The 24031-nt window shown below is 33.9% G+C and overlaps 1 protein-coding gene and 1 long non-coding RNA gene across 2 annotated transcripts in view; one reads left to right on the plus strand and one right to left on the minus strand.

The window, feature by feature from the left end:
• Nucleotides 1-24031, minus strand: part of LOC149080624 (innexin unc-9-like) — a 101709-nt gene that overhangs the window by 46776 nt on the left and 30902 nt on the right. The window lies entirely within an intron of this gene.
• LOC149080625 (uncharacterized) overlaps nucleotides 1-24031 on the plus strand; it is a 54475-nt gene that overhangs the window by 30338 nt on the left and 106 nt on the right. The window contains exon 3 of the long non-coding RNA XR_016193511.1: nucleotides 19677-19766. This is a non-coding gene — a long non-coding RNA (uncharacterized LOC149080625). The remainder of the gene's footprint in view (nucleotides 1-19676; nucleotides 19767-24031) is intronic.

A 24031-nucleotide genomic window follows, 5' to 3' on the forward strand; every position in this document is an offset into this window, starting at 1 on the left:
GAGTTTGGAAAAAGGACAAAATGTCAGACGCTGCCGTTCGGAATTGGCATTAAATTGTCGGTCTCGGTCTAATAAGCTCTCGTATGGACAAAATGACTGACTATGGTTCGACAAAAATGATCAAATTATCACTACACATATTTTGCCATAAAAATTAAATTAAATAAGTGTTATATAAGGATAAGAATATTATTAGCGGTCTCGTAATGTTAGATTATTCCACATTTATCCACATCTTTAAACATAATTAACATCAATCGAATCCATCATCTTAGACTGAAGTTAGAGCCAAATGTCCGGTGAATTTGAGTAATTCATTCACGATTTATCATATTTACCAATACGAGCTTCGGATTATACATTATCACCGATAAACGTGATAAATTCGTAAAATTTATCAAACTTACCAAAATGGTCGGTGATTGCGTATAATAACCGGCGATCGGTTATGCAGAGTCACTGGATTTATCACATTTACTGTAACAAATATAAACCAAATTTTGAATAAAATATTTCTATTGTAGTTTCTTTTATCCACGTTCGAAATCATATCTCTCATTAGATCTTCGTAACGTTTGTTTTATTTTTTGCTTCTCATTCCTGTTTTTATCAGTACTTTTCACCACGTCTATCCTTTGGTATCACTTCCATGATGTCTGACCGGTGTCGTAACAGTTAAAGTTTTTATTTTAAAAACTTTAACTGTTACTATCTGATGAAAATTCATCGATGCGTGAAACTTTCACGTTTCCAAATGCGCTACACCTCTTACTACTTTCATCGTAACCTTCACGAGAGTTATGTGTGCTACCTTAGACGTTATGCAGAAATATCTTATATTTTTTCATAGCTTTTGTTTTAAAATTCAGCAAACGGTGCGAAATCTGAGTCTAGAGCTTCCAAAGATATTAAGACTGAAAAAGAGTGAATTTGTATACGCTGCTGTTTGTTCAACAGTAAGCTTCCACGTGAGCTGCAAAATTTTTTTTTCTTGCCAAGCCTCGAAAGATAGGTGTAATTTGAATAACAGGACGTGACAGAACTTCAAACGAGTACTTAAATCATATCTTTCCTCTTTCCAACTTTTCTCACTATTTAAATCCCGAGCGTATTTCTCCCTCAAGATTAAACGGAAGAAGATGTAGATATGAACGCTTTACTCTTTCTTAGTGTCCCGCGGTTTTAGAAGATATTCAGAGCAACGAAACGGGACAGATAGGATTTTACTACCGATTCTTGCCCAGTGAAGCAATTTCGTTGGTTGGCAGTAAAGACGAGATTTTTATTACCCTCACCAGAGTAGTAGGAATTTTTTTTTTTTTTGCGACTATTGTTATGAAACAAAATACATGACCGTAAAAAACGTTCTAATTCGCATCACTAAACACACTTCAATAACTTTTTTTGTTAGCTGGTCGTGTGCTTCAGTAACCTTGTTCAAAGCATACAAAAAAATGTTCCACTCTGCTTCTCTAATTTTGAAACTTGCATGCAATCTCAAACAATTTTTTTGCCTTCTTTGTGAAACGTAGATGGATGAGTAACATAATAAGTAACATAATATATCCATACTTAGAATAAGACAACCATAAGTATTCTTTACGGGCATCGTATAATATATTATCATGTATATATATTGTTTGTAATTGCATTTTTAATTGGGTTGCTGTATTTCTGAAATATATGACATCCATATTTGTTATGGGCAGCATCTTTTTATCAGCCACTTCGTCGGGCATTTTTCCCGTTGTGGCGTTGTTTTTTGTATTTGTATTTGTATAAGATAACACAACAATAATCGATCGAAATTGATAAAGTAGTAATTGACATTTTCTGCATTAGCGTACAAGGTTAATATGATTTCATCCTGTATATTGAAATAACTACAATTAAATTGAGTTATATTGACCAATAAGATAATACTGAAGACGAAAACACATACACACATGGAAGAGCTTCAACTATAATACATAGCATGTGCGATGGAAAAATTTATGTAAGCTATACCGGAATTTCAAGTATTATTGACCCTGCATGACTAGTACCGATATTTGAGATACTAGTCATGCAGGGTGATTCTAAATTCATGGGGCAAGCTTTAAAGGTGATATAAGACTCATAAAAAAACATTTTTGGTCATAGCATGTGTGGTCGGTATATATGTGGTCATAGCTATGGCGGTAGAGGGTGCTTTTAGAGTGCACACAACAGCACTTCACCAAAAGCAAATATCATATTTTTCGAGGGTGCAGGATACTGTAATGGGGTGACACAAATTCTACCACAAGTCATTATAGCGCTTGATCATTGTATGACGCAGCATAACCTTGATGGTCCTTGCACCAATAAAAAAAAACTCCATTCCAGTCTGAAGGTGCATATGCACCCTCGAATGGTCGATAGCATATATCGCAGCAAATCCGTCGCGAAAAATATGATATTTGTTTCTGGTTAATTGCTATATTGAGCACTCTCTAAAACTAACCTCTACCGCATTTTCTATTGCTATTCGACTGCGCATTCTATGATAAAGAAATGCTTGTTTAGGTGTCTTATATCACCTCTTAAAGTTTGTTAAATGAATTTAGAATCACCTCACGACTCACCCTGATTATTTTTAAATTTCACTGTCCAAAAGCTGTTCATATTATGCCAAAAAATCATGCATTCAATTTTCAGCAATTCGAAATGAATCTTTATGCTAAAAAATGCTATATCACTTCTCCGAAAACACGGATAACGATGAGCCAAAACTAACAGAGACGGATGTCTTTCATATTTTTTACATAGAAATTCTTTACGTTTTATCCCCCCCCCCATGATTATTGCAAACATTAAGAAAATATATTAGTATGTTGATCACACAAAATCCAGCGAGCTGTCATCAATTCTGAAAATACTAATAAATGAATGAATGATAATTAATAAATTAAAAATTGTAAATCAAACCTATTTGTGTTCTACCACGAATAGTAATATCTCTTATCACAAAAGCAGTTTTTTTTGGATTAAAATTTGCAAGAGATTGGCACCTTATGCCAATTGCCTAATTTTCTGAACCAGTTTCCATAAATTAACTATTAATCACAACACTAGCGATTACTGAAGATATTACTTGGCCAAACGTGGGCAAATTGATACGAAAACAGATTTTCAGATTATCATTACATTTAAGTTATTTAAAATTAGCATGAGTATGAAATTGGGAAATTAGATACGTCAGTTGACAATTATATGTGATTAATGGAATAGTAAAAGTATCTGCAATATGGATGCAATTACCCCAACCAGCAACACCACATCTATAACGCTTTTTTGTGCTGTCAATAATGAAATCAATGAGCTGAGCAGAAAGTGGGAGTTATTGTGCTTACAAAGCTTTTGCATTTGAGCAAGGGTCTAAAGAGGAAGATTGAGAGTAGTAACTCTCTTTAGTGCATCCGTAACATGCACAATGGAATTCATGTTCGTAGATTGCGTTTTCCTCTCAACTCGCTGAATTGTTTGCTGATGAAGATACGCTTGCGCGGTACGAGCTCTGTGTGGTCGAGCGTTGTCCTCTTGTAAGATGAAATATTCGCCTATAGCGCTAGCAGGAGTGAGTAAATGGACAGCGAGTATATAGGCTTGTACAGCCATGGTTCCAAAAGGAAAGACATAGAAGTCTGTACATCCACCTAAAGAGGTACCGCCTCGAACACAGACACTTCCTCCTCCGAATGATTCTCTTTCATGACTGTTTGATTGATTTTAGCGTTTCCCAGACGCTCTCTTCAAATCAAACAACGTTTGCTATCACATGGCAAACTTTACTTCGACTCATCAGAGACGATTAAAGCCCTGCTCTGAACCTTGATCTGCTCTCACATCGGTATGTAGACTTGCCCATGACGAATGTTATTTTTTGCGACAAGATACGAGTAGTACACGAATGACAGCTCACTTCATATACAGACCACCTTCATAAAGCCTCCTGTGCACAGTAGTTTATGATATTACCAATGCAGCAAGGAGAGACCTTAGTTGGGTTGTAGTCGAAGTACTATTCCTCCGTGCGCATAACAGTAAGTATTGACCTTCACAGTCGTGGTTGCTCTTGATTATCCTTTTCAGAAAGTTAGAAATCGTTGCCAAAGTCTATGGTTTTTATTTACCTCGTGCAGGCATGAACATTTTGGATTCTTTACTCGTTTTTTGAGCATGAAAAAATTATAATACGGGTGAATTTCCAGATATTTTTCATGAAGATATCTCATTCCACTAGGTACTGTACATATTTCTCATTAGTGTTTATTTTTATCCCAAAGAGTGTTTTGGCATCATGACTTTCTTTGTTCTTGTTTTCATTTGTTTTTCATATCAATTTCCTTCTGTTTACTTATCTTTGTATATTGTATTGTTGTGCAATGCATTATTTTTCGGGTTTTTTATTTTTATTTTGGGTAGACGTGGCTTTGTTATCCTTATATCGAATTATCAATTTATGTTACTATTACGTATATATAGTTTTGTATTATGTGTTTGCTGACGATTTAATTCTTAACGTGTAAATTTGATGAATTGTTATTTTTATTATTTTACTTTTCTTTTATATTTCCATTTTATATGTCAGTGGTGGTTTTCCATCTCTGCAGTTGGGCTCAGCCTCTTGAAATGTGCAAATAAATAAATAAATAATCCACAAGAAGGACTCGTATTCAACCATCTGGCCACATTTGTCTGATTTTGACGTTCCTATAATCTGCTAAAGGCTCTCCATCGCAATCCATCCAGCAAATGATGCCTACAGTCCTTGATTTCAATTGGCAATCCTGGATTTCTTTTCTCACAGTCACAGCGAAAACTATAGCCATACCAAAAATACATACAAATACTTGCAAAGCCAAATTTCTACCTTTTTATCATGAGTGTTCAACATGGACCTGAAAAAAATAACAAACTACGATTTTCAATGTGAATATAGACATAATATATTACTTTTTTCTCCTGTCCTTTGAATGTGGTTATATACAGTAAGAGCCTCAATGTACATATAGAGTATATGATATATAAACGCACGGATAAAACTTTTCAATCGGTCTGATTTCATAGGTTTCCATAGCGACGCAGGATGATAGGGGATGAATATGATGATGCGTTATCTCCACTCTCATCTGTACATCTATATATCCTAATTTGGAATGGATATTCAAGAACAATATAAACATTCGAAGAGTTCCTACATTCGTCACCAAACACAAGTTTATGAGCATTTAGTCAACTTGCTTAAAATTCATGTTATCTAAACATCTTCACAGCAGAGCCGTTTCCGTTTTCATTTCTTGACTGAAGAGTGTGACGCTGTATTTACAAGACCGTGCTTTACTGATGAAACTCTTTTACGTTACTAGCACGGTGATTCCACATCAAAAGCTATGCAAAGATTTTATGTCTTTCAGAAGTTTCAGAATCTCTTCCCCTAAGTTAATTCGTACTTTTTCTCAAGTTCCATAATTTTATAATGATTAGTTAAGACTGTAGACAGCTCATAAGACGCTAACTTTAATTACGAACACCCTATATGTATGTTAAATGTAGTATACTCTTGTAGACATACATACTTATATGCGGAAGGTAATGAAATATCTCCTCATTTTCACAAGCATTCTCATTTAAATAATATATAGTTTACTAGCTGTTACCCGCGGCTTCTCTCGCGGGGATTTGGTAATCTGATAGTTGCTCGGCGATGATTTCCCTCCTTATAACATTCCAACCCCTCATGACCCTCTTGGGAGCTGAATTTTCAGAAATCCCGTCTTAATGAGTCTCTATATAAAAAAATATAATACTGACCGAATTTCGTATTTATAGCTTCCGCGGTATGAGCTCAGCTGTGATTGCCACATATTATCTTTGAACACACACCCATGACCTCCTCAGAGGTTTAATTTTGAAAAATTCCTCCTGAGGGAAAATATAAATACTGACAATACTGACACATTAAAAAATAAAAATGCTGACTAAATTTCATATTTATAGCTTCAGCGATTTCAGCTCGGCATAATTTCTCTATATTGCCGCGTGTAGCGAATCATATTTACCAAGCCAGTGTTAATTATCTTATATAACTTCTCAACCCCTCCCCCTCTTAGGAGTCGAATTTCAAAAACCACTCCTTAGTGAATACTTACATCATCAAATGAAACTACTGATCAGATTTCATATTTATAGTTTAAGTGGTTTCCGCTCGGCATGATTTCTGTATACAATCTTTGAACCCACTTATGACAGCCTTAGGGGTGAAATTTTGAAAAACCCTATCTTACTGAGAGTCCTTACATCATGAAATGTAAGACTTGACCAAATTTCTTATAGTTTCAGTGGTTTTGGCTCGGCACGATTCCTTTATACAACTTTCAAAAACCCCTTAGGGGTCTGATTTTGAAAACCATTTCTTGGTGCATCATAAAATGAAACTGTACTGGCCAAATTTCATATTTATATTTTCAGCCGTTTCGGCTCTGGATGATGAATCAGTCATTCAGTCAGGATATGTTATTATATATATACAGATAAATAAATAAATAAATATATATATATATATATATATATATTTTTGATATTATTTAGTTAATTTAATACAGTCGTTATATATATATATATATATATATATAACGACTGTATTAAATTAACTAAATAATATCAAAAACAATATCGTGCTAGATCGAAACAAGCTCGTTTACAATTCAGACTGAAATAGTTTGCACCGAGGGGAATCCAACACTCTTTCAATTCTCGTTTCCCTGTCAACGCAGAAAGTTTTATTCTGTTTACCGAAAACTAAATTAGCTGAAAGGTGATAAATCTTTGTGGAAAGGTAACATCCGAGAGAGAGAGAGAGAGACCTACGATGAAATGAGAAACTAGCAAAAATCATGGATTTTTAACACTTAACTGTCAGTTGGTGAGGCAGAAATGTAAACGTGGACATCATTTTCTGCGAATGGGGAAGCGAAGCTCCCCTCATGACATCGTTTGCACGAGTTTTGAAATTAATCTTCACAGATGTGTGTGGTTATAGTTTGTTTAGCTCCCTTATTTTCGCATTTGATTGTGTTTCAGCTCTTGTTATTAAATTTTTTCAAGATAATTGATTCTGTCTGCGATTAATTGTATAAAAGATGAAAGAGAAATTTCGTTATGATGCAGTTGTCATCAAAATATCCCATAATTCTAAAAGAACAGAAAAACAAGGTATTTGAGCTACACAAAAAATATTAGAAAGAAAATAGTTCTCTCCCATTTCAGAAAATTCAGAACAATACAATTATTTGTTAATATTTTTAATGTGTCAGTGTTAATAATATTTTGTGAACGATTACTACTAACTGGAAACATATAACCGCTTGGAGAGTTATTACATGCTTATTATGAATTACTTGTTAACCAACTAAAATACTAAAAAAATTTTAAATATGAATATATTTCTGAGGCCTATAAAAATTTGATAGACGATCTTTTACAAAACTTAAAAAAAAACAAAACAAACAATAAGCCTATTGCTTACATTCACTTAAATCTAGCCGATACACCTATTGGTTACATATCAAGTTTTATGAAAGACGTTCTATCAAACTTTTATAGTGTATTACCGGCCGAAGAATGGAAATTTTGACTGGGTTTCTTGAAGAAAAGGAATCGTGAGATTTGTTGTGATGTAGGGAAAAAGATGTTTTTGAAAATTTTTTTTTTACACCGTAAACCAGTGGTTCTCAAAGTTTTATCACTCGTGGCTCCCTTGCCCAATTCATGCTTCTTATGCGGCTCCCCAGAATAGTTCAGTAGAAATTTTCTTGCATGAAATAACCACTTTAAAGCATAAATAAGCACACAAATCAATATCTCCAGCTCACCGCGTGACGTCCTTGACAAAGGTTGAAAACGCCCATATGTGCCGCGACGAAGATTTTGTGAAACACTGCCGTAAACATACCTCACATTTTTATTTATCAAAATGAAACTAACATTAGATTTGCCCTTAGAGGAGTGTGACAGATGCAGCCACAAAGGACATCACTATTACAGCAATATTAACAAAAAGACGTATATTTTTTTGTAAGGCCGGCATTACACCATAAAATTTTTAGAATGCAAATACTAAGGCCACAACACGCAAATTTCCCAACAAGGTGGCTGAAAATATGCCCATAAAATACCCTATATGAAAAAATTCATAACCAAAAAATAATAATAATATATAATACTCTGCCCGCATATCAAAAGAATATGATTGTCTCATCTAAGTATTGATAGCTTCTCGATTTATCCCACTATGTCTATTGTACTTCTTTTTAAACGTATCAATTGTGTTAGAATTCACAACCTGCGGACGTAAGCTATTCCATTTATTAACAATCCTATTAGAGTAAAACTCCCTGCGACACCACAAATTGGAATTGTCCCTTACTAAACGATACCGGTGTCCCCTTGTCGAAGCAGTTGATTGACGGTGCACTCATGATCCATCTTATCCATCCCGTTGAAATTTTTAAATCATATCCCCCGACACCTGCGTGTAAAAATGCAACCAATAGGCTTATTGGATGGTTTTTTCAAGTTTCCTAAAAGTTCTTTTATCAAACTTTTATTGTGCAACGCCACACACACACACAGCCGCTTATAAACAAATCCTACATTCCTAGCTACATTATAGAAATTTAGCGCATCGTGATTGGCCTAAATGAGTGATGAACCATTACGTCAGTGAAATCGTTGCTGGTGGCGAAGATAATAGATATACTTAATAGATATAATAATTAATATAATAGATATACTTAATCATGCTTGAGTCCGGCGTTCCCAGGTGAAGCAATGGTTAGAGCACGGGACGCACGTACCCCCAATATGTTGTGTTTTCGATTCCTTCTCACAACCAACCGAGGTTTTTTCCATATTTGCAGTTATTTATTGATTTGCTAAAAATGCTTTCATTTTTTACTGATTTAATCAAATGCGGTTCAGATGCATCAAGATGACAATAATGACGGCTCGCAAAGCGATCACCCTGAGAAGTTGGGCTCTGCTATTATTTACTAATTCATTAAAAAATGCTTTCATTTTTCGTTAATGAACTTCGAAATTCAGTTTCGCCAAGAACTCCGCTCCTCGTGACGTTTTGTTATCTTTCTTACTCGTAGCAACCAATCACCGGCGTGCTAATGCCTCTTGTGTTACTAAGAATGTAGGGACTGTAACTACGCATCCCGGCCTAACACCAAAACAACGTGTATCATTGTTTCACTTTTGCATTGTTTATGAAAATCTGTGTAACACATAAAAAATCAGTAACAATTTCATGCATCAAAGTCGCCACGTAATTATTTTCGGCACGTAATTATATGACATCAATGATTAATATGCGAGATTGTTTGTTTATTTGATATTCAAAAAACTAACATTATTAATTAAGCTAATACTATTTTTGAATGGCAAATAACGTTTTCCTATTGAAGTTTTGGCTCATTTGAATTTGATTTTGTTTCATCTTGACTGCAATTACTTTTCAAACATATTCAGATGGGAATTTTCAATAATATTGTTGAGCTGTGTCTATAAATTTTTTAAAAGGACAAAGAAATTTATAATTTCGGAATTACAGGGACAGAAAAATCTTATCGTCATTTTTTCATCAAATTCTAATACTACTAATTGTCTACACGAATTGAAGTATTTCAATTTTTTTGGTATTACTCGGTGTTTTCGATACATGGTGTTAAAATTTATAGCGGCAATGTGGCGAGATGTTTCGCCCAACTCGATTCTCTTTATTTCAGCTTATTAATTACTAGTTATCTCGCGTCCTCAAAACCCTCTTATTTCGCCAATGACGAGTCCCACACAAACGTGTAAATACTCAATACGATTGAATAATCGATGTTTGGGTGTACCCAAAATTCCAAAAAGGAACACGACTATACGCGTTACGGAACTATATGAAGTTCCTTCATCAGTAGCAGAAACAAAGAAGAAAGAAAAATATTGAAACTCCTTATAGCGGGAGTTACTCGCTGTTGTAGACAAGAGTCAAATTCAAAATGAACCGGCAACAAAAGAGTAGAGTAAGAGGACGGAAAAAAGAAAAATGGCGGAGCCAGTCGCAACCGAGAACGTGATAGTGATGCTGATGGAGAAGAATAATTATTGTAGAAACTGTTGCCAGATTTTTGAGAAGGGTGGTGTGCTAGATAGGTCGTTGACCAACTGGTTTGTGTTTTTGTTGATGTGGAATGATTCGAAGAAATCCAAGTCAGACGGTGAGGGACATTTTTGGATGATTTTGGCAGAAGAGAAGTCAAATTTATGGTCAAAGGACCAGCAGTGTTGGGCTATGGATGAGCGGTTAAAGTCTTGGTTGCTTACGTATCTTAGTTTGGCCTATATATGATAATCCGCATTGGCATGAAATGCTGTAGATGCCCCAGTTGAGTGTGTCAATGGGATCTTTCAGTTGAGAGAAACGTGTAAATACTCTTCTTCGTAAAACATGTTATTCATCACCCCAACTTTTTAGATCAACTGCCAGTAGGCGGAGTCAGCTTTTGTTTAAAGTTTGATTACAGAAGGAGAGAGACGGTGGGTTTTCTTTTTTCTCCCTTCCAGGCAGTATAGAAATATGCGAACAGTATAAATAATTAGGAAAATATAAAGTATTTCATTTTTCTTTGTTTTTTTATTATTGTTCTAGGTGTTGTTGGAGGGGCATTTACCACTGCACGAGGTTGGAAAAAAATTCGTCTCGAAAACATATGACATTTTCCAGAAGGTTTAATAATTTCCACTGCAACATTTTACATTACAAAATGCGGATCGGGTAAATTTCAAGAACCGCTTAAAGGGTTATGTGTTTTTGATTATAATTTACCAATTATAATCAAGTAAAATGTTGCGTCGACTGACTAGCATGATGCATTTGAAACAAAGAAACACTAAGAAACACTATTGCAAAAATACATGATACAGCTATAAATGTAGAATTATTTTTAGATTAAACACGTCCCATAAGAACTAGAGCTACCTGTCTTGAAATATTGTTGTATGGTAGTTTTTGAGGACGGGGCTTTCAAGTACATGGTGCCCAGAGCCCCCTCTCCCACCTCAACCCCGTAAAAAAATATCATGTTTATATTTTTTAAACTTACATTGCGTATCACTCATTGATTTCAAAATTTCGGAATGTAAATTGCCCCACGACAACCGAGTGACACTCCCCACCTACTTAGGGATTCCGATAAGGCGAAACTATGAAGGGTTGCCAGAAGCATATGAGGAATTCAATAAAGCAAGCCGGAAAGGGTGCGTGCATTGTTTGTATGTTTATGAATTATTGAGGGCACCCTTTTCATTCCTGGGGGCTCAAGTGACCTGAATCCTGAATCCTTAGGGCTCCGCCACGTATGCTCTCCCCACCGTTTGCTAGGTTGACTACCTAGTTTTGAAAAAAAAAAAAAGTTTTTCTGGTGGTGTAAATCTTACTTGGTTGATCATTTGTAGTACTTTATTAGTCAAGCTTTGAATGTAAATGATACGACCTGAGGTTCGGGGGCGTTTCGTGATAAGTGATATTGCCAATTAGTTTGTTTTTTGATGAGATTCAATATGAAGAAAAATTTGAAGACCTCAAACTTTCATTTGTGCAGCCTTTCTGATAACCAGGTGAGTCCCATTAGTTATTATCATTAGTGGATGTAATGAAGATTGTAAAGCAATTGTGGAGTTTTGAATTTGCATCTTACAGGAATACTTTTTAGTGGGCAATATCATCCCCTGTTCTCCATAGGAAATTCGGGGTCACTTTGCCCACTTTCTAATTGTCATTTTGTATCAGAGTACCAACTTAAAAGGTATAGATCAATGAAATATTATAACGTAAATATTAATATTGAAGCCATTCAACCAGCTTGACAAAAGAAGTTTATTTTAAAAACAAAATTCACTCTTATAAAAAAGAACCATAATACACAGAAAATAGCTTGACTTTATTCATGAGTAGTTAGTTCCAGGGCGGATTCATGAAATCCATATTGAATCATTCAACCTGTAACTTTTACTGCCTTAATTTGAATCTTTACCTTTCGATTCCAGACTTTTTTTTTTCAACTCTCTCTTGTATTACATTTAACGTATTTCCTAAAGATAATACGTACTTGGAGCTTTGAACCATGTCAAGTTGTTTTCTGTGTATGTTTACCTATAGTGTAGTGAAACAATATAACTGTTGTCAATAGTTGCTGCAGGGAGCGGTCAATTGTTTCTTCTTTCTTCTTCGTTCTCTTCGAAATTTGAATTTGAAGAAATAATTTTTAAAAAAGCTTACATCCTTATAATAACAAATAAATTTTTAATATGTATAATTTATCTAATTTTAATTTTAACGTGTAATTTTCTGAGCATCGTTACCTGCTTTAAGGAATAGTCATAATCAAATCATACGTTTTAAAAATAAAATTTCGTTGCATTTTCGTTGTCATTGTGGTTATTTTGACACCCGTGTTGGTCACATTACTCTAAATCCCTCACAGCCTTGTTATATACACAATTCAGGTGATGGGGAAAGTGGGACCATTACGCCTGGTGACTTTACCCACCATGTATTTATTTTAAAAAATAAGGGGGGGGGGGTGACATTAAAATAAAAACTACATAAATCTACGAGACATGAACCAAACAAAAACTTTATTTTCGACTTTTAATCAATGGGCTGAATGAAAATTTTAAATTTCAATTTTATAACTGGGTAAAGTTGACGGTATATTTAAAATCTGGTTAAGCAACGAAATTTTCAACTGCAATCCAAATGACCGCTAGTACTTCCATATAGGTAGAAGTAGTTTTTAAAAATTAACGGAATGACTTGAGATTTTCGTTTTCCCTCCAAAATGTTCTTTCCGCAAATTAGGAAAATGTCACGGAAGGAAATTTTCAATTTTTTAAAAAATGGAGTTGCGCAAATAGAGTGATCAAAGTTTGAAAAGTGGTCAGAATGACCACGCTTTAGTTCTAGTGCAAAATGATGAAAGTTTTTACACGTGTGTACAGCTCTATGTATAATCTCGGAATATATTTATTTTAGTTAGTCTTTTACATTTACTCTGTAGCGAGTTTTGTACTTGCTGGGAGGTTAATGAGCGAAATTAAACAAAACTAAAAATTAACACAAATGTGATTCGTTGTGTCTTTGGCCGCCATGTTGGCGCCTCTCGCTCTCGTCGTTTGCCAATCTAAACTTGATGAATACTGTGCTTTCCGGATCCTTTTCTCCGGAACCATCAGGAAGAAATAACACTTGCCAGGAGCATTCGATCCTATTTTTCCGGAATTCCAGATTTTTTTCCTCTTTACAGAATTACGATATCACTCGCAGCAGACATAGAGGCGGCATCGCCAATTTATTCTTCAAGTGTCAAACTCAAGGTTTCAATGAAAAACTCTTTTGACCAAAGATTCAACTCTTTGAATGACTCTCGATTCGTTCCTGGAATAGCACAATAATTCTTAGAAACGCGCATATACACGCTACTGTACATTTTATCTGGAAGTTAAAATGTTTCTTTAGAAAATGTAATGTAATCATTCTCTCTCTTAAATAAAGCAATATAAATTTCAGATTTTGGTAAATATTTTTTTTTCCGAATTCGCAGAAAATGTTAGTTTATTAGACTTGATTAATGGCTGAAGAATTCCATACATCTATCTGAAGGTTGCCAAAATAATTGATTATTTGCCGGTCTGTTGTTCTAGCATGACCATCTCCTACTAAAGCCATGGCGAATAGAATGAACTGGCATATATTAGGTATTTTAGCACAATGAATTCTTATATCCGGACACACACTAGTGGGCTTCATATTTTCATCTCATTCACGCCCACAAATGATTTTTGAAAATAATGTTGATACATCTAAAACAAAATGTGTGAACAGGTTTTTTCTCATAAAAAGCCATTACGATCTTTTTAAATTGACGCAAAGTAACCCATAGGAACGGGTTACTTTGCACCACCAAATATAATGATTATTTTTGTGTAAGAAAATATTTTGGAGCACTGTCGAAACCACTTAAAATTTATTTTCTTAACACATAGAGTATTATGGGAAACTGGCAGGAAATGAATTTTTTTGGTCTTGAATGAAAAAAAAAGATCGAAATTCACAAAAGTGCATCTTATTTAATATGTGAGAAAGCAACTAATATGAATGCAATTATGTATTATTTTATCAACAAACAAAAGACGCAAATTCGGTTATAAATATCAATTGTGTGAGCTGAATTAAGCCTAAAGCAAAAAAAACACCACTTTGGGGTTGCTTTACATGACTTTTTAAGTGGGGCAAAGTAGCTACAGTTTTGCTCATAACGTAACCATCAAATTACTATCAATCATAATGATAAATAATCAGTTGATTACGACTTCCATAGGTATGATTCAAAAGTGAGTTAGCTTCTACATATAAAGAAATGGAATTTACTTTCTAATTATTCGTTTGTGTCGACAGCAAAATGTAACTTTTCTTGAGAAAAATTCTAGGTAAAATCAAGCAGCACAGATATGTTTAACAAACGACAACCAAAATGGCGGAAAGGGCGGATGCATCAGTAACTCAAATACATGAGTTGGCTGATAATGTCCCCTGTCGTGCAAAATCACAACTGCTTGGAAATTTTCATTAGAATTGCCGCTAAGCAACGTTCAATCTTTTTCAGAATTAGTGCAAAGCAACTCCATATTACGATAACTTTCTCATTGTTTTCCAAGATTTCTAATGTTTTTGACAGTATCAAGAGATTATCAAGAGTATCACTATTTATCAAGTTTTTATTTCTAATACTCTATATAATTATCAATGGATGAGACTACTTTTCGTCAATTTCAATTACCGATTGCTGTTTCCGAGATGCATCTGCACTCGCAAAAATTGTCTGAAATGTTTTCGTAGATCTCTCTCATGACCCTCCCATGTCATCTCTAGAAACGACTTGGAGAAAGGGGAAAGTCTAATAAAGTTTGGGAGCCATTCCACAATCGGAATAGCTTAAACAGTTCTTAAACGAGGGATTCGAAATGGGCGACATGGGAGCCAGTGCGAAGATAGCCCATATGCTTTGGTCCGCTGTTCGATCAGCAATCCAAGTTTTTGAGATCAGTGCTTGGAAGTAGCAACATTCCGTTGAACATTACCGCTTTTTATGGCTCAACTGCAGACAATAAATCAGAATAATGCTTTATGGAAGACATTGCGGTATATGCCAGCTTGGTTTTAGCCTTGATTTCCCCCGGCAGTGAAACAACAAGAGGGAAGAAAAGACTCGTAGACTTTCAAGAAGGTACGTTTGCATATGTCCCTTCCCCCCCCCCCCCGAAATTGAAATTTAGAGTTATCTATTTGCTGTAAATTAGATCGTGAATCTTACGTATTCTAGTATAAAATGCAGTAAAAATTTTGAAATAATATTTGTTCAATTCTTTTCTGCCGGTTTTTAAGTAATACGCACATTGGAAAAAATTGTAATATATAGCAGTATACCTATTTATTTATTGGCCTTGCCAGTTTGCTGTGGCTATCAGAAATCGCATATGGTTTTAAAAGTTGACCGTTACCGTTTTTCGAGAAAAAAACTGAAAAGGCACATAAAGATGTTACATTTGTTATTTCAAAGCGAAATAAAATTTGTGGGCTATTTTTGCATAATTTCATTCATCTTATTTATTTTTTGTCTTAGTATACGGATTGTTGCCTTGAAGTGGCAGCAAACTCAGAGTGGTGATGTTAATCATCAAAAGGAACAAAAATTGCTATAGAACATGGTATGGTATTGCAAATCACGTTTAGTCGGTGAAAATCGCCAAAATGCTTATGAAGGGTGTGACTTCGAGTGAGACCAAAAGACCAGTAATAAGTAGAAAATACATTTTTTTGACAGCATGATCTCCAACGCAGCCTGTGCAGCACAGTTCAATGTCAAAAAGTAGATGAAGAGAAATAATTACAGGAGTCATTCGTCAGTTGTCATTGTACTTTATTTTGTACACCACAGGTTGTGTTGTAATCATGCTGTCAAATAAATGCTTTTCCTACTTATTATTGGCCTTCTCGTCTCACTCGACGTCACAACCTTCATAAGTATTTTTACGATTTTCACCGACTAAACGTGGTTTCCGATACCATGTTCTATGACAATTTTTGTGCCTCTTGATGCCTAATATCATCCGTCTGAGATTTTCGCCACTTCAAGGCAACACAGTATACAGTACCTGTATACAGTAATTTATTTCACAAAGCTTCTGCCAACTGGCGGACGTAGGGGGAAAAACCCACCTCCCTCCACGAGCTGAGATTATGGTGGTTATTTTGCAGTAAAAAAAGTCCTACCACTGAGAAAATCTTACGTACGCTACTGGTTTCGCCATTTGCGTACATATTAGTTACGTTTTACAATTATGTACGTTAATATAACTATTAATCAATTTCCGAAAGTTGCAGTTTAGTTCAATTGTTGATTTTTTCCTACACATTGGAAAAAATTAAAAAAAAATTCTCTTTCTCACACAAAGCTTGGCCCTCATCGTAAATTAATTTTGTTTTTAATAATTCAAGCGTAGAGAGCCACTTAGAACACTTTTGGTTCAACTGCATTAAGGTACTGGTCTCGAGAGTATTTACTTGTTTTAAGATCGGAATATAAGTAAATAGTACGAAAAAATAGATTTATTCAGAACACTTAACCTAGAAGAGCCAGCTGTAGCCAAGCTGTTGGCCCCTCTGAAAGGATGCTGATTCATGAATCTTGACCCTGCCATACATACCATGTATGATCTGACCGAAAAAATCGTTTTTTTTTCTACCTTGCTTGTTCCGGTAGAGAAAGTGCTCGCAAGGGATTTTTATTTCGATTTTTTTAAGCTAAAAGAAACTGCAGGAGCAGCAAGCATCAGTCTTTCATATGGAAATTGTATCCGGTAAGAAGTACGTTCACGTGCATGAACAGTGATATGGAAAATTTTCCGAGCCAGAACCATTCTGTTCCATCTGTGGACTATTTCCGGCTGCTTCGAATCTTCATGCTGTGATTTAAGATTATGCATAGGGCTTTGAATATGCTCACTATATTTCATTCCAATGTGCCAAAGAAAAGAATTGCGTAGTTGTGCAGGAATAAAATAGTAAAATTGGAAGGGAAAACAAAAAACAGACACTATGTTATAGAGGAGAAAATATGAATATATTTCTCTTACGATTATCCCACTTGAACAATCTCTGAAACATGAAGCATACCCGATTATATTAAATTGGAACATCATCGGTATGCTTTTTTTATTGAAATATCGACGTATCAACATGTTTTATCCCTGTGCAAAATCCTCATGCTCATGAATGTGTGTTTAGCTATGAAATACTGGGTTTACTTCATTAAAAGATGACTGATACTGATTTTAAAGCACGATTGACTGAATTTTCATTTTTATCTGTTAGAAATGAAGTAAAACCTCGATAGTCGTCACTCAAGTTATAGAAAAATTATGACGACTAAGTGGAGTGACGACTTACGCGAGGTACCGTCAGTTTTAAAGTGCAATGCTATTAAAATCGTATAAATTTAAAATAATATAACATTTTATCAAATTATATGAATTAAAATTACAATATTTACAGAATTTATAGATTACAAAAGAAAACGAAATTTTTGTTTTTTTGAACTTTTAGTATTAAACTTCATTATGGTGAAATACACTGGTACACTTACAATTTATATCAGTATGTTTTTAAATGTAGACTAATCAAAGCAACTGTAAGAATATATAATTAGCGTTTCTCTACAACACAATTAATGCACAACAGTTTTACATACATAATGTACAGGGCATCCATAATTAAAAGACCCTATTTTAAAATAGAATACAGGTGAAACTAGAGTCATCAGAAAATTGTGAAATTTTGTGGAGCACTTCATGAAGTGATGGGAATTTGTTTCAGGGGGAAAGAATAGTTTCGTATGTCGCCACCAGAGGGCGTTTTGTTAAAAAATTACACATTTAAGCAAATGTTTAAAATTTTAACAATTGTTAAAAACTTTTATAATTGTTACTGCAACAAAACATGTTCCACATGATGGCCATAATTTTCAGATACCATGTGAAATCGTAAGATGGCATGTTCACAAATGACCGAAGTGTGTGTGGGAAATGTTTAGCACGTGGCGCGAAATGCTGCCTTTAAGGTCAGGTAAAGTTCTTGGATTGTCACGGCTTACCAGACGTTTCGAATGCCCTCAAAGCCAAAAATCGCATGGATTAAGGTTCGGGGATCGGGGAGACCATAGATTAAGGAAGTGCTCAGACACGTTCTTCTGTAAAATGCGTTTTAAAAAATATTCTTAACACACGCTGCAATGTGTGGAGGAGTTTCAACTTGCATAAAGATTGTGTCTGCAAGGCAGTGACGTGCTTGCAGAGCCGGAACAATTTTGTTCTGTAGCAGCAATGCATATCGCTTCCCGGTGATCGAACATGTCACTGGACCTGTAGAACGTAACTCGTCGTAGAAGTAGGGACCGAGAATAAATGATGCAGTAAATTCACACCATACAGCCACTTTTGGTGACTGCAACGCAACCTCTAAGATAGCGTGCGAAGTTTTCGAATCCTCCTTCAAGTCTGATATTTTCGTAGAGCAGTTACTGCGGAATATCTGTTTTGGTAAAACAATTTGACCAAGAAAGCGTGATGTCGTAAACTTACATTCATTGTGAACAGCAAACACATTGAGAAACAAGATCTCCGCGAATGTTTATAAGTTTTATAACAGCTACTGCGTGACATCACATAAATTTACATGTTTACTACAATTATTCAAAGTGAACCGCCCTCTGGTGGCGACATGTGCAACTATTTTTCCCATTGAAACAAATTCCCATCACTTCATGAACAAAATTGCACACATTTCTGATGACTGGTTTCGCCTGTAGGCTACTTTAAAATAGGGTCTTTTAATTATGGACGCCCTGTATATTACAAATACATGACACTTTTAATTTTAGTACTTTGATTTCTTCATCAGAATTTCAAGCCAAACACAGTGAAAATCAATCTCGAACACAATACCAAATTTTGACTTGATGGGCCCTGGGCAGGGCAAAACAGACATTAGAAGACCTCAACTTGGGAAAAAAAGTTGTTTTTTCAACAAAGATATTTTGTTTAAATTTGAAGCCCTAAATTTAATTGGGTCTTACACAGAAATCAAGTCCAGCTTGGGCAGTCCCTAACGTTTCAAGAACTGTTGTTTGATTCGGCAAATCACTTTTGAACATATAGCAGTGCTGTCATCAAGCTGCTTCTTTTATAAAAAAAAAGGAGCCATATAGAGAAATCCTTTATTCCTCTCTCACAAACCTTTCAATAGTGATGAGTAAACAGAAATTAGCGACGAGTAACCGAGGGTATAATAACTTTATCTATGAAAGCTGGGTGAGACCGAAGAAAAATGACGAATTATTCGGGTGACGACTTACCGAGGTTTTACTGTATTACATAAACCAGAAAAAAATGAAATTCGTGTGTGAAAGGTTGAATATTTGGAAGCAGTAGTTTGGTGATTTATATTAATAATAAGAATTATCTTGTTAATTTTTTTTATTCAGATCTCTTTTTTCAAAATGAAACTGAAGACAAAACTATAAGAAGACCACTGACACCAGAAGAAACTGCTCCTATAGTAAATCCCTCAAAAGGTTTGAATATCACAACCTTTTCATTTGAAATGATTTCATTTTAAAACCTATTTCGTTTTAAATTTTAACGAATGGAATCACCAATAACTGCTGCTAGTTACCTTATCATGTGACGGGAGTTTTCTGGAAGAATGTTTCCGGCGATGTTATGCATTGGATTAGCTGAATTCTGAGAATTTGACAATTTAATTATTTTGAAGTGACATTTTTTTATTTAATTTCGCTTGAATTAAATTTTTATTAAATCCTTTATGAAATAAAATGAAAATCGACTTAAGCACAGGTTTCCAAATGAAATATAACCACATATATTTTATAAAACTATTAAATTCGTGTATATATATATATATATATATATATATATATATATATATATTTTATGAAACTATCAGCCATTTTTTAAATGTTCACTAGCGCACATTCATGTGAAAAACTTTTCTTTCGTTCTTAATTTTTCCTAGAACAATGTAAAATGCCATGTTCCTCTAACCATTAGAAATAATTTTTGTCATTTACCTGCGTCTCTTTCTAACTGAAAACAAAGGGTTTTTTTGTTATATTCGTTGGTGCTTCACTCGGCATTCTTAATTGAAAATATTTTCAGTTAAATGTAATTCATTATTTCCACTTTATTTGTGTATTGATTATCTTATGCATTCTTTTGGTCGAAATTTCTATGAAGTGGTTAATTAGTGCAGATTAGCAGGTTGCATCTCTAAACAATCTAAATTAATGTCATTTTTTAACGAAGTATTAGCAGATGACATAAACTTAACACGTAGTAATTAATTTTAATGATCATGAAAAGCAGCGGGTTACCCATCTTTGAATAAAATCTTTTTCAACGTACTTGCATAATGAGTGTTTCTGAACAAAAGCAAGTTGTGATTTGCAGTTTATTTTAATCATTACATAAATCCGCCGTTAATTTTCTCGTGAATGCGAAGAGTTTTTCTCTTCCTGTCGCGATATAAACATGTTGAACTCTTTAAAATTATGTGAAAACGTAAAGAGAAAATAAATCTAAGTTATTTCTCTTATTCTCTATGCACTTTCACTGAGTTTGTTTTTTATGGCTAAAGGGTTTTTCAAAGAGTTTACTACGCTCCTGATTAGCATGATAATATTAAACTATTGTGTTCTTTCGATCAACCAAACACATGAAAATACAATGAGGAAGACTAGTAAGTAAATTCATGGAATAGTAAAGCCAAAATCTCGTATATACAAAAGCTTTTTCAAGTTTTCCACCGAAAAATATTGTTTATTAATTTCAGACTTGCAGTTTTTAGATTCATACAGATGTCACAATCATTCTCAGGATAAAAATGTTTACTAATTCTTATATCTTTTAATTTTTAGTGTTATTTCAGACGTATACGTTAAATAAGTATGATAAACTTTATAAACAAACAATTTTTGTTAATTTAGTGTTATTACGAATTAAAGTATTTCATTTTTGTTCTCTTTGCAATGGTGTTGAGTTGAAATTTGTGACATTTTTCATTTTATTTTACTCATATTTTAAATAATCCTATGTTAACCTCTCTCTGTGCAAGTATTTTTTAGAGATTCTTTCATATCTCTTTCACACTCTGGTCACGATTCCATCAATGCATGCAGCTAAATTCCAGGCCTACATTGATCTTACTGTGGTCACGAACATATATCGTTTTTTGGTAGACTTTCGATAATCTTGCCCATCCACCGTCACAACATTAGCATTTAAATGCTGGTAGCTTTATAGTCAGGCTTCTCTAAAATGCCATTTATGTACGAAAGGACTTATGGTTTAAGCCAAGGGTTTTCTTCCTGCGTGACCTTATTTTCCTTTCTCTACTTTCTTAGTGTAAGAAAATTTATTCATTGCGTAGCCAAGTTTGAACAACGTTTAAAGCTAGCGTCTGAGTTATTTGGCTCATAAGTAACAAAAACAACTATTAAGTACTGAAAGCAGCAAGACCCTTTGAAAGGTATGGTAGACGCATAAATTTCTGGTAATCCATTGCACCATTATGTATCACGAGGTGATCAAAACAGGATGACAATTTTTAATCTTTCTACATCCGAGAAGGTTCTTGGAAAAATTTATATCAAAAACACAGTATTTATTGCTAATACGTTTATACATACACATCACATTTTTTTCAGAAACTATGATGATTGATAAATTCTTTTACACAATTTCCATAGTTAAAAAAAAAAGTAAATTTTAAAGGGCAGACAACCGATTTGATCTCACGCATGACTTTTAATTATCAATTTCTGGCAGATTTGACGAAATTATCTATTGTTTAACAAGAGAAAGCAATAATTGCCAAAATTATCTATAAAAGTGATAAAAAATGCTTTATTGTAACACACTACGCAACTGTAAACGATTTTAATTAAATTTTTTTTTATTGTGAGTGAGTTGTTCTCGTTCCGGCACGGATGAAGTAAATGATTGATAGTTAGATGAATCAAAATATCACTAACCACCGAATAAATCTTATTTGGATACGAGAATTATTGACTAAGCACACTGCATACAATCTTATAAACAAGAGATAAAACAAAGAACACCTCATTGGTACACTGTTCAGAAGAATTACGGGAAATGCAGTTTTTATTTAGTTGTGATTTTTAGACAATAAAGTACGTATTGACGAAGAACATTTCAGGTATTCACGAAGAGTTGTGTCACAATAGTTAATCATCAACTAAATTTCAATAAATTTAAATAAATGAATTTAATAAATTTAAATAAATGAATTTAATAAATTTAAATAAATGAATTTAATAAATTTAAATAAATGAATTTAATAAATTTAAATAAATGAATTTAATAAATTTAAATAAATGAATTTAATAAATTTAAATAAATGAATTTAATAAATTTAAATAAATGAATTTAATAAATTTATATGAATATACATATCCCCACGAGCAGTGTATATACCACAAAAAATGCTTGTCTTGAAATTCGACACCCATATTTCTCAGGATTGCGCATGCATGAAATTTCCGGATAGACTTATATGAAAACATTAGTTTGACGATTGATTAGTGCCCAATTGTGAAGCATCACTATCAGAAAACACGTTTTCCATCATTTCTGAGACATGATCCCGCTGAAAGGTACACTAAGAAAATAAAACTTACTTTGTGCAAAAGTTGGAAAGAAAAGAAGCGACCTGATAACTCGATGTGTCAAAAGTGGTTTTTTTTTTCAATATCTGTGAAGTGTTGATGCAAAACAAAAAGAACGAGAGAAACGGAAACAAGAGAAAAGTACACAAAATAGAGCTGAATGAAAAGTGAAAAACAGAAATATTTGTAAAAAATTACTTTTTTTCTAAATTTGTAAAGAATTCGTGATTTCCCTCTTTTTTTACACGTCTAGTTGACATATTTTGAGAAATACACTGAAATAAAATAATAATAAATAAGGAAAGTAAAAACAATACAAATTGAAAGGCCACAACAGGCAAATTGCCAATGAGGTAGACATGACCAACAACGAAACTCGTAACAGAAAACATCGAAAAATTTACAACCTAAAAAAAAACAATTAATACAAATTTTTGCATCATTAAAAACTGAAATCCAATCCCCAATATATGTAAGAATCCTTTTCTTCCTTTTCCGCAACGTACACAAAATCACTTTAGAATATCATTCTATAAAATGAAAGTCTCAATGATATTACGTAAATCTCGTTATTTATCAATGAGGCTGTACGTAACATGTAGTAGAATTTCAAAGCCGTTTTCAGTGTTTCTTAACCTTCCTTTAATACACGACAATTATTCTAACAAGTGATGTTTGATCGAAATTTGAGTCTGCGTGCGTAATGATGGGTGAGAAAATTGAATAGGATATCTCGTTAAAATAAACCAAATTTCTACCGAGGTATACAGATAGATTCGCGTATCCCTCGAAATCGATGAATAAAGCTTCCCGGGTTCAAGCAGTAACAACTAAAAGAACGGTAATAACGGAATTATCGAAAAAATTAATGGAAATTCTATAATGCTTAGTCAGATTTGAGTCAAAGGTTGTTACGTTTTGGCGGTGTTTATGAGGTTCGACGTAAACGAAGACTCGTTTCGTATCCTAATATTTCATCTTCTAATTGAGAAACAGGAGGAAAATGGTTGCGTTTGCTATTTCTACGCTCAGTATGAAATTGTTTAAATGATACACCTACAGAGTAAATATTTTTGTAATTTTATCTTATCTGAGTATTTTTTTTGTTCTTGCAAGTTATAAGAAAGATTATT

The sequence above is a fragment of the Pholcus phalangioides genome, unplaced genomic scaffold (assembly GCF_987345545.1).
Source record: "Pholcus phalangioides strain wild (caught in Gottingen) unplaced genomic scaffold, Ppha-v1.0 ptg000011l_1, whole genome shotgun sequence".
Lineage (NCBI taxonomy): Eukaryota > Metazoa > Arthropoda > Arachnida > Araneae > Pholcidae > Pholcus > Pholcus phalangioides.